This window comes from Schistocerca cancellata, chromosome 12, assembly GCF_023864275.1.
Source record: "Schistocerca cancellata isolate TAMUIC-IGC-003103 chromosome 12, iqSchCanc2.1, whole genome shotgun sequence".
NCBI classification, from domain to species: Eukaryota; Metazoa; Arthropoda; class Insecta; order Orthoptera; family Acrididae; genus Schistocerca; species Schistocerca cancellata.
In genome coordinates, this window is record NC_064637.1 from 81,338,180 (window position 1) to 81,349,079 (window position 10,900).

The 10,900-nt window shown below is 37.1% G+C and overlaps 1 long non-coding RNA gene across 1 annotated transcript; it reads right to left on the reverse strand.

Moving 5' to 3' along the window:
* Positions 1-243: 243 nt before the first annotated feature.
* On the reverse strand, positions 244-6,489 carry LOC126109770 (uncharacterized). The gene is made up of 2 exons (XR_007523726.1): positions 4,250-6,489; positions 244-3,312 (listed from the first exon to the last, which is right to left on the reverse strand). It is a non-coding gene; the product is annotated as an uncharacterized LOC126109770 (long non-coding RNA).
* Between the last annotated feature and the right edge of the window lie 4,411 nt (positions 6,490-10,900).

The window sequence follows — 10,900 nt, forward strand, 5'->3', positions numbered from 1 at the left end:
ATCAGGAATTAAATCTATTCCCTGAGAAAATATTGGATAAAACGCATAGGTGGGAAGAGGTACTACACACATTTTTTACTTATAAAATGCAGCTAGGCTGAGAACTTTTTTTCCCTTGCTCAGTTTTAGTAACATCTGTGTGTTGTGAAAACATTATGTACTGGGTCTATCATCAAATCACCCTCATACAAGCAAAATCTTTTTGTAATTAAGTCAATGAATCACACATGAAAAACACAGTCCTAGGTGTTTACAATATTTTATTATTATCTCTGGTCCAACATGTCACAACAACATTAGCTACCATGGTTAACAATTCAACATAGGCTTATTATATCTGTGGACATCTTCTGGTTTCTTTTTAACATAATTGAAACATGCTAATTCGACTGTAAACAGTCCATAATTACTTCTCACATCATTCTGTTAACAAATTAAAGTGCAAAGTAAGGTATGTGGCAAACTTTAAAGACCCTGAACATACATTCTGGATATAGAAGCACAATATGTAACTTATTTTCAACTTTGTTTTGAACAGTCAACATAAGTAATAGTAATGAAATGATGTTAGTGCTTAAACAAGACCTGTGAAACACGTTACATATAAATAACTACTAACAGTATTGCGTCATATTGGTGTGATCATAGTTTATTACAACAAAAATCTCTCAAAATATTTAAATGTGTTAAAACAAGCACACATTGGTGTACTTCACAGCTGTGAACTACACAGTGAGTTACGAAATTTGCTTTCCTGAAATGAGGAAGAACAGAAGTACCGCTAGCATTAACACACCTGTAAGCTAAAGGCCATTATAATCATGAACACACATTGATAGAAATCACTTGTGCGCTCTATGTTTTGGTTTGCAAATAACAATTTAATCAGTGCATCTGGAAAATTTCGTAAATGGGCTCAGAAAATAAAGAAAACAAGAGTTACTGCACTTCAAAGTGATCACCATTAGCTGCAACACACTTCTGACATTGGTAGTATAGCTCTTGGAAAATGTCAGCAAACACTTCTTGTGGAATCAAACTAAGCATAATAGTCATGTGTTGTTGGATATCTGTGAAGCCTGCAAGCCTGAAGCTTTTCATGGCTGCTTTAAGGCAGGGAAACAAAAGTAAGTCTGCTGGCACCAAAACTGGAAAATAAGGAGGTTGCTGAGGAACTGTCACCTGTGTTGAAGTGACAAAGCTGAGCACACTGATCACAGTGTGTGGACGGGCATTGTCATGGAAGAAATTTTACTGTCCACTCCACTGCAGTTCTGTTCAAACCTTGTAGATGCATTGCAGCAGCCATTTCACAACTCCCTTGTAAAATTCCGCATTAACAGTTTGATCCTCAAGTATAAAAACATGATGCACCAAGCCCTTGCTGTCAAAAAAGACTTTCACTATCATTTTTATCTTGGATTTCGTCAGCCAACTGTTTTTTGCGAGGTGGAGAAGACAATGAACACAATGCCACTGACTGTTGGTCAGTCTCCACATCGATTGGTAGCACCACATTTCATTGTTGTAATGATGGTTTCCAAAACCTGTGTATTCTGGTCAGATATGTCCATTAAATCTCCAGATGTTTCCACTTTAGTTTGTCTGTCTGTCAGTACCTGCAGTACAAACTGGGCATAAATCTTCTGCCTTTTCAAATGACGCGAACAATAGTGCTTACCCTGTCTTTGATTATCTTCAACTCTTCTGCCAGAAGAACAGCTGCTGCACATCTGTAAGCATCTGTTGCACTCATTTGATGTTGCCTACACACACACACACACACACACACACACACACTTTTATTCACTGCTTCAGTGCCATACACTTGCACTAACATGAGTCTCTATCACAGTTTCCCCTAATTTGAAGTAAAACTTCAAGATCATGTGTTGCTCAATTCTGAAATGGCACAAGTTCTAACACTGACTATTAACTTAGTCACAGTGTGCACCACTGCTTCATTTTTACAGGTATGAAGTACTTGACATGTCTCTCAGTGATTATTTGAGGGTGTCTCATACTAATGAGGGCAGTTTTTAACACATGGGACCATTTACCAAACTTTTCAGATTCACCTTATAATAATATATTTACAATTAATTACCTATAGATTACACATTCCACTGGACTTTGCTTCATGGTAAGTAGGGGAGGGTGACCTTGCAAAATACTTGTTGTTTGAGACAGAAAATTGGAAATGCAAATTGGAAAAAAGCAACAAGAAAACAGAAAAAAGTTTAGGCATCACAGAAGAATTAATTCTTCTTTTATAATTATCAGTTATTCTGATCACCTAAAAAGAAAATTTATTTTTAGCTTGTATACTACAGAATCTTAGCCATCATGATAATGTATATCTATCTTACAGGTGATTTACACTGGATACTCATATGTATCATTTATTACGCAAACATCACTGAAAATTAATGATTTGTTCAACAATCACAATTAGAAAACATTTCTTAACATCACTCCTCACTCTTACGCACACAGAACCTTATTACATGACCACATCAGCTATGATAAAAGCAAATAGTAAGTCACTGCTTGAGCAGTATTTTTGCAACCAAACACAGAATGTTGCTTGCTTCAAAATTTACGTTAAATAAAACACTCTTTCACACAGTAAAAAAAAAAAAAAAATTCTTTGAACACTGGTGTGGGAGCAAACAAAGTTGCACATTTAAATAACAAAAACATATGTCAAAACAGAAACAAGATCATCAAGCTGCTGATGTATTGAGGAAAAAAAATTTTGTTCCCTTGTCTATGTCTCCTCTACAGATGATTTCATTCATTTTATTACAGAATATTTTATCTGAAGTCTGGGTACCACTGAGCACAGCTGCTGATGTACAAATTCTGAATTGAGAAAAGTTTATGTAAGATAGGGTTTTCAAGAGTTTACTGATATGGAATTTCAAACATGTAAATGCACATTAAGCTTTTTTCTAACAAAATTCAGTGCACTTGACAGAAGTTGTGACATTCTGAATCCATATGTATTGATTGACAACTATTTCCCTCTTCACAGTTTGCTCTACATCTGACACCTGCATACCACAAGCAAGTCTTCGATACATGAAGATTAAATGCCACTGAGGAAGTGTACATCATGTACACCCAGCTATTGGTAAAGCTTTATATCCAATACTTATATTGTGAAAGTCATTCACATCTCTTTCACTTGTTTGTTAAACATCAGAATGTAGCTTCCTCGTGCAAGGTGCTACTCCATGTCATTCATTCTGTACTGTATATCCTACAGTTGGCTGCTTCAAGAGCAGACACTACCTTATGTCATTTCATCTACATCTACATTTATACTCCGCAAGCCACCCAACGGTGTGTGGCGGAGGGCACTTTACGTGCCACTGTCATTATCTCCCTTTCCTGTTCCAGTCGCGTATGGTTCGCGGGAAGAACGACTGTCTGAAAGCCTCTGTGCGCGCTCTAATCTCTCTAATTTTACATTCGTGATCTCCTCGGGAGGTATAAGTAGGGGGAAGCAATATATTCGATACCTCATCCAGAAACGCACCCTCTCGAAACCTGGCGAGCAAGCTACACCGCGATGCAGAGCGCCTCTCTTGCAGAGTCTGCCACTTGAGTTTGTTAAACATCTCCGTAACGCTATCACGATTACCAAATAACCCTGTGACGAAACGCGCCGCTCTCCTTTGGATCTTCTCTATCTCCTCCGTCAGCCCGATCTGGTACGGATCCCACACTGATGAGCAATACTCAAGTATAGGTCGAACGAGTGTTTTGTAAGCCACCTCCTTTGTTGATGGACTACATTTTCTAAGGACTCTCCCAATGAATCTCAACCTGGTACCCGCCTTACCAACAATTAATTTTATATGATCATTCCACTTCAAATCGTTCCGCACGCATACTCCCAGATATTTTACTGCTACCAGTGTTTGTTCCGCTATCATATAATCATACAATAAAGGATCCTTCTTTCTATGTATTCGCAATACATTACATTTGTCTATGTTAAGGGTCAGTTGCCACTCCCTGCACCAAGTGCCTATCCGCTGCAGATCTTCCTGCATTTCGCTACAATTTTCTAATGCTGCAACTTCTCTGTATACTACAGCATCATCCGCGAAAAGCCGCATGGAACTTCTGACACTATCTACTAGGTCATTTATATATATTGTGAAAAGCAATGGTCCCATAACACTCCCCTGTGGCACGCCAGAGGTTACTTTAATGTCTGTAGACGTCTCTCCGTCACAGACAGTACAGTAGCATTCAGTGACTCTGTGATTTACCATGGTGGCATGAGCTGCTGTTATATGATGAACACCAGAAAAATTTGGAGTGTAGTCAAACACGCTTAAGAAATGCAGCTAGTATCCTGTGCATTCAAAATACTAATGATGCACATTTAATTGTTGCTTGTAGTGTGCACAAGTTGCAACATATGGGTGCACATGGTTGAATCATCATGTCCTGGCACAACAGAAAATAAACATGTAAATACACAGTGAATTTACATGTTAATGTTTAAATTAGACAAGCATATCAAAGCACTGAGTGTCACTTCATGGAAGTCTTTCAGACCGACTTTAGAAGTGTGAACCGAAGGACAATGTCTGTGTCTATTCCTCCACACTACACTCACACACAGCACTTTCATAATAACCCCACTTCTTCCAGATGTGCCCGCATCTCTCGTCCTGTTTGGGTGTGGCCGAGTCTTCATCATTCATTATGGGACAGATCAAACATTGCAACTTTTTCCAATGGGTTTTGAATTAGTTGGACATTCTGGGATGGATATTCATAGAGTTCTTTCCTCTTTCAGTCATCTAAAATGACTGACACAGAATGTGATCAAAGGTGGCTTTTATGACTCCAGGCGTATACTGCTGGTGGAATCTGGAAAGGGCTATATAGATTTTAATTTTTATGTGACTTTCTTTTTGACAATTCTGCACCCTACTACCTTTTATTCTCAGATATGGAAGGGCAATATTGGATAGATCAAGCAACCACTGAATAGGAGTAGATCCAACAGTGCCAGTGATAGTCGTCATTGCCTCATTAAGATGTATATCTATCTAAGCTGCTTGGGCACTAGTTTTCCCATGCTTGGGCACAATATCAGAAGCTGAGAACAAGTGAAATTGTACCACTATGTAGTGTCTCTGTATTTCCTTCTCAGCTGTGTTTTTGCTATTTTGTGGGGTAGATTTACTATCGAGCCAAGCTTCTTTCACAGTTTGTGCAGTCCTATTTGAATGATAGTGTCTGACTGGCCATGTCACATAGGTATTTAGGGACACAGTTATGGGAAACTTTGGCCCTTTGAAATTACACTTGTAAGTTCCTGTGTGCCTCTTTATTATAGCGATGGAACCAGTTCCCTCCATTTTACTGGCTTTGTTTGGAATCTCCATTTGCAAAAGTACTATTTTAGTATGGTGAGGTTTTACAGGAGTGTACTTTCCGATGTCTCTCCCTGAAGTAAACACCTGGACTTGAAGTATCTTCAAGGTTGTGATCAAGCTGTCTTGTTTTGATGCAGATCTCCAGATGGCGGGATACAAGAACTATCTTCTCCAACAAAAAAATACTAAATGCGTATACAGTGCCCAGTGGAGATCAGTCACTTGTAGATGAAGATCAGCTTTCAATGGAGACATTGTGGAAGCTATATGTTAAACGCACACACTTCAGGAAGAGATCACACAGATTCAACTGCAGCATGTGCCACATCATCTTTGTGGTCTCAGTCTGTTCAGTACTTCAACATCATCACCAAGGAACACCAAAGACGTTAATGGTGTCCAGTAGAAATCCACATCCTAGATGCAGATTGGCATTTTCATCAAGGAAAAGTCGAGGGATCCAACTGATTTTCATTTTATCTCACTTGCAATTTCACATACTTTTTCTTTGGAGGATTTCAAACTCTCAACAGAATGTTTATCACATACTCTGCATTCCTCTAAGAATGACAGTGACAAAATGTTCTGTGTTTCCAGTGCCTCCCCTAAAGTTCCTGATGAATGTTTTTTGTGAGAACATCTCCCAGAAGAGTAGCAGTATGCCTCGCTTGAAGTTCTTCACACTGTGGTGGTAAGTATGAGGCCTCATTTGCAGGGTCTGACAGTTCCCCTTACATCCAGTTCACTTCATTTTGATACCAATATTTGGTGCTGTCAGGTGTGCACAATGTTTCTGAACACCAAGACCAAAGTTCAAAGGTTGTTGTGGTTATGCTCTGTCACAAACACTAGTTTAGATTGTTTTTAATTGGCTTCACAGGTGTGCTACGAGTTGTGAGCAGCATGCAACATTTATGACGAGAGTCATTACTAACAACTGTCAATTTGATGACTGATAAAAATAGTGCTGAACTTATTTCTACAATATCTCACATCAATTATGTTTCACAAATCCCTTGGAGAATCTCAGATTTAGAATTATGTCAAAATGTGTGTCTTGTTTAACTGAAGTAACTACAGAATGATACAAATTTATGAAATAGTACTATACACTATTACTGTGATAAAATGAATTACACTGTAACCAAAAATTATTAATTAACAATATTGTCCCCATTTCAAAGAAATATGAACATTTCTAACAATGGATTTCTATATAACTATATAACTTAGAATACAACAAAAATAATAATATACCTATGGTGGCACTAAAAGTAGACAATATTGTTGCTACAAATGCTATTATTTAGAGGCTATTACCAACACTAAATCATGGTTATACCGAAACACCCTAGTGAATCTCTAACATCAACTAAATCCAAGATGAATGACAGGATTTATAAAATTCTTACAAAGTGCCTTGCACAATGAGCTTGCGTTCACAATGAAACACTTTTCATGATACACAAACACAATTCTGTACACTGAATATATTGATGCTGAAATACTCACATTCCTCAGATCATTTTTTTTTACTGCACTTTATTTTTTGCATTAATAAAAGCAGTATCTACAATAATTCTAAGAAAATATTGGTTCAATTAAAGTCAAAATTTGGTCAACAGCTCTGCTGTCTTCACGAAGTCACACAAAAATATCTTCAATAGCATTTAATTCAGAGTTGTGATCAAATATGAATATGCAGAAACAAGTGAAAATTAAGGATGATATAACACAAAACAGAAAACTATCGAGATAGGACGTCTGTAATAATGAGGAACACAGCAGTATTATGGATTATGTTCAGTCTTAATTATACACATACCTAAACAATACCACACTGATATGTGCTTACAAATGCTATAAATTTTCCAGGTAGTACTACAATTTAGTTCTTGTGGGCACAATTAGTTAACATATTCATACAATCTCTTACTGTCTTAACTTTTACTCTAGTAGAAGTACCATCTCTCTATAAAATGTAGTTTGACAAAATTTCACAATATCAGTTTGTAACAATTTATGCAAGAGTTTGCAAGGTGCATATATGTCATAAAAAAGTCCCGGACAAAGTTCTGAAAGAAGAAATAAATGAACCAGAAAAAAATTACCCATGAACAGCACTGTCTTCTGTCAAATTTAATTTTACATTAATTAATTCAGAGACAGAACACTGGAAACTACTGAACACTTTGTTCTGCTTATTTACAAACGCAAAGCCAAAAACACACTATAAAATAAATTAATAAAAACCATGACGTCTTCATTTCCCTTCAAGACAGGCTTCTTTTATGTGTGTAACACGTTTGTAAAAACTATGCATTTACAATTTCTTATGTATTACCAAATGAAGTTTTAAGTTTGAGAAAATTTTACCTTCAGCAGACAGACACACCAAGCTATTTATTTTTACTTCTTTCCTAGCTTAAAATGGCTCTCACATTATCCATATTAAAGTACTTTTAATTGTATTCTATTTATATTGTTGCACTGAAATTTAAAGAGACACTGCACTATACTTTCTTACTAAACTTGTCAGAAACATAAGAAATATTGCTCATACCCACACAATTACCAGAATGTTATAATTGTCAATTATATTGAAATTTGTTTTATCTGTCTTATTTACAGAAGTTGTGATGTTGTGTGCAGTTTCTAGTATTTTACTAACTCCGTGCAATTACCTTACTTCTTCAATTTAACAGAAAATTGTAATTACCTTCAACAACTGGCAAAGCAAGGCATATGTCACAGCCTACTGAATAGGTATAACCTAATTTTCTGTGAACCCATGAACTCAACATCTATTTGTACTTGGGTATTATTAAAAATATGCATAGTTTATTATTCTAAATACTGTATAGCCATGCAAACCTATCCATGTCACATGTATGAATGCTGAATGTACCACATTTTAATCACAAATTTAAATTCTAAATAACTGCACAAGGCAGCAATTTCATCAGTGACCTGCACGTCACCACTGCACCATGGCAGACAACACACAGCAGTAAGTGGTATGAATAACTAGATAATAATTCTAAATCAGGGTCATCGATGTTGGCCAACATATCTAGAAGCGGAGTTCGAATGCTGTCCTTCAGGGCGTGGCGAATAAATGGCTTACAATGGTGCAAGAGACGGCTGTAAACTGTGCATTACCTAATGAGAGGAAGATATTACTGAATGTTGTACTATAGTGTGGCAGACTGGGACAGCATTTTCATTCAAACTACTGACCCACAGTCTCTTATTTTTCTCACACATTTTGAGTAACTATTGTTTCATTTATCCATATTTCCATGTCTGTGAGAACTTCCACTTTCACTGAAATGTCACACGATTTGGAGGCAGGAACTGGAAGAGACGCAGCATTCGAACCCAGGATACCCATACCAAGTCATAACGTGCTGGAGGCAGGGGGCAGCATTCCTGTCACCCAGTCTATTCCACACAACGCACATTCAGCAGAACTCACCTCCGTTCACCAATTAAACATTACCAATGCTTTTGATGTGAAAAAAGGGATTGATTTGATGGGGAACAGAATTTGTAGAGCATCTGTGACATTTTAAGAGTCATTAACAGAAGTATTTGGTGTAAATTCAAAGGATGACAAGGGGTACACCGTAATTTTAGCAGTGAGATATCGAGTTTGTTGTCTCCTGAAACTGAAGAACAATTGCAAGAGGATTTAAAAGAGGTAAGTTGTGGTGACAACGTGATAGGTGAGCAGGGTATTGACACTTATGAAGTATCTACTAGGAATAAGGAAAATGTTATGGAATTTATTTTTGAAGCTGAAAACAGTGATGAAGATGAATTTGTTTCTAAAAGAATTATTAGTGATGAGAAGCTTCGTAATTTGGTTGTACTAGAGGTGCGTCGGGCAAAAAACGTGCAATTTATCACTTCACAATAGGCTGCCGATTTTCATTTTTGTTTACTAACTGTTACTCATAATAAAGAATCAAGGGATTGTTCTGGTTTTATTAGGAAGGAGATACTGATTTTTTGGAAGAAGAAGAGGATAATAGTAATTTTATTAATAATGTGAAACCAATAACTACTGCCTAATTAGTAAGTGCCACTGCAGACACTGTACTAGGTAGTGGTTCAGAAGCGTCAGATTTCTCCAGTAATTCTATGAATCTATCCTAAAGACAGAAAATTTTTCTGTTTTGCCAGTTACGGGCGTGAAAATTTTAGGTGCAACAGGGAAACTTTCAAGAGCTGTTAAAATGAAGTATGGTTACCCATGATGCTGAGCAGACCAAAATTTCTCGACCATTTACAATTTGAGTAAAAATTTTGGTGTGTGTAGATTTAAAAAAAAAAAAAAAAATTAATTGCACAACAGACTTCGAGGGTAAAGAGATGGAGGTATGTGTGCAAGGACAAGATTTAGTAGTATTGTTAAAGACCAATTTAGATATGAGGGGGACAACTTGAGTATTTCCTTTATGGATTGTTGCCAGGGGCAACTTGAGTATTTCCTTTATGGATTGTTGCCAGGACAATGGCATACCAAAAGCAATAAGCATTTATAATACACGAAGAAATGGACGTAGAGGGAATATACCAAGGAAACTCAAAATAAACGATACTTTGGAGTAAACAGAGGGTAAAGTGGAGAGAATTAGGTTCCACCTAGTAATCAAAAGGAAGATTTAAAGAGAGTACTTGCACAGTTCAAGGAGCTATTTTTCAGGCTCCAGGACAGGTAAAGGCTTTGAGTGTGAACTAACAGTATAATCCCATGAGAAATTTGTGGCAAAAGTACATGCTGTACCATATTCAAAGAGGAAGCTGTGGAAAGAGAGAGGGATGTCATCTTGGAGAGTTACTGAGCAAGCTAGAAGTGAATACATTAACCCACTGGGAATTGTTCCTAAGAACGATGGGAGCATACACTTAAAGAGTTGAGCACAAGAAGAATTGATGACGTAGTAGACAGAGAAAGTGTCCACCCAGTGCAAGTAGATCGACTGCTTTAAAAATTATCATGTTGTAAAATTTATTTCATTCCTTGATTTTACATGTACTTACTGGAATATAAGGTTGGCCCCCAGACTCAAGAAGGTACACTGCATTTCTGCATGATGGTCTTTGCTACTACTTTTGTGTTGTGCCATTTGATCTCAACACTGCAGTGTGTTCATTCATTAAAGTTTCCGTTTGGCTTGTTTGTTCCTAAGATGGAAGGTGGATACCTGAGATTTACTAGGGTTTGATTTGAGATTATTGCCGTCGTAATAGGTAGCACAACTTAATCATAGCTAACACTTGGTTCAAGAATCATGAAAGGAGGCTGTATACATGGAAGAAGCCTGGAGATACTGACAGGTTTCAGATAGATTATATAATGGTAAGACAGAGATTTAGGGACCAGGTTTTAAATTGTAAGACATTTCCTGGGGCAGATGTAGATTCTGACCACAATCTATTGGTTATGAACTGCAGATTGAAACTGAAGAAACTGCAAAAAGGTG